General features: G+C 34.7%; 1 long non-coding RNA gene across 1 annotated transcript in view; it reads left to right on the top strand.

The window, feature by feature from the left end:
* Nucleotides 1-1,275, top strand: part of LOC107548344 (uncharacterized) — a 9,324-nt gene extending 8,049 nt beyond the window's left edge. Inside the window, exon 3 of the long non-coding RNA XR_001604467.1 lies at nucleotides 1,057-1,275. This is a non-coding gene — a long non-coding RNA (uncharacterized lncRNA). The remainder of the gene's footprint in view (nucleotides 1-1,056) is intronic.
* The last annotated feature ends 284 nt before the right edge of the window (nucleotides 1,276-1,559 follow it).

Below are 1,559 nucleotides of genomic sequence, written 5' to 3'. Positions count from 1 at the left end.
GGCGTATTATTGTGCCATCTAAAAGAGGCACAAAATCACTTTCACTGACTTTTTCATTAACTGTTCCCTCCTGGTGGAATGACCTGCCCAACTCAATCCGAGCAGCTGAGTCCTTAGCCATCTTCAAGAAACGACTAAAAACACATATGTTCCACCTTTATTTGACCCTCTAACTCTAGCACTTTCTATTCTAATTTAATTCTACTTTCTCTTCTTTTTTTTTATTAAAAATTTTTGTTAGACTAACCGAGACTTGTCATTTGCACTTATATATTGTTGCTCATTTGTTAGTTTTGACTGCTTTTATTGTCCTCATTTGTAAGTCGCTTTGGATAAAATCGTCTGCTAAATGAATAAATGTAAATGTAAAGATAAGTGAATGAGTACTGTATCATGGCAAATGTAATCTAAATGTAATGGGGGAAATAAGCATGCAAAAATAAATATCCAACATAGATTATAATGTTAAATTATATTTATTTTAAATAATACAATAATAATTCAATATTAATTCACTGCCTTAAAATTCTGTTAACTTGACAATTTATTTCTTGTTGAAAATTATTTTAGATTGTAGTCAGCCGTTACTTCATTTGACTTAAGTATTATTAACTAATCCAGTCAACAAATGTTTGTTATTGTAACAAGTGAAATCATGTCAACTGGAAAAAACATTTATTTTAATATTCCTAACATTAGCGTCACAGTTTCTGTTAGTTTGGTCTTTGTTTTAAGTTTCTGTCCTTTCAGTTTGAGTTGTCGCTTATTATTGTCTGTACCTCACGTTCTGCTGTTTGTGGATTACCTGTTCTTCAGTGTTTGTGGAATAAATACCCAATTTGTATTTGCCGCCTTCGGGCCCTTTACTACAACCTCGCTGCCCCGTGACTGTTGATTAGTTGTTAATTGAACTGTTTAAAGTTTAAACCTAAGCACATTTGTTATGCTCCCTTTGTTTTAAGGTTGTCTTGTGGTAACTTCATGATCAAGACAACTTTTTTCATTATCATTTGAAATGTATGATTTTTGATTCTCTGTATTTCTGTCTGTTTTCAGGGGTTTACTGCACTGAGTCCTCCACCTTCCCAGCATTCCCTGCAGCTCGTGGCACTGGACTAAATGATGGGGTTTGGGGCAGCAAAGACCATATTTGTGTCTCTTTCCTTCTCTACCTCCCCCCACCACCGTGAACCTCAAATGGATTTCTCCAACCACCAACCTCCCCTCCCCTTTTGTACTGATCTGATGTGTAGACAGTTTGAGAGTTGATGTAAATGATTCAGATGCTTTCAAAATGGAATAAAGATTTTAAAAAATGGTTCAACATTTGTAACTAACTGAATTTGTTTCACAATGTTTGTTTTAGTTTTTAAGTAAACTCCTTAAAAATGGCTTTCATTAACTTGCTTAGAAGATCCTGTCTTGCCAAAAGTGACGTCTAATGAGTCCTTGTGGTTTCCAAAGTCCAAAACTTTAAGGTGGATGTAGTGAAGTGGATTGTATAGGCAAGGATTATGAAGGCTTCTGTAATGGGTTTAGGTGAACTAAAGTAGGAGATT

Source organism: Sinocyclocheilus grahami, unplaced genomic scaffold (genome assembly GCF_001515645.1).
Source record: "Sinocyclocheilus grahami isolate Dianchi unplaced genomic scaffold, SAMN03320097.WGS_v1.1 scaffold346.1, whole genome shotgun sequence".
Lineage (NCBI taxonomy): Eukaryota > Metazoa > Chordata > Actinopteri > Cypriniformes > Cyprinidae > Sinocyclocheilus > Sinocyclocheilus grahami.
This window is presented reverse-complemented; position numbering and strand designations above follow the sequence as displayed.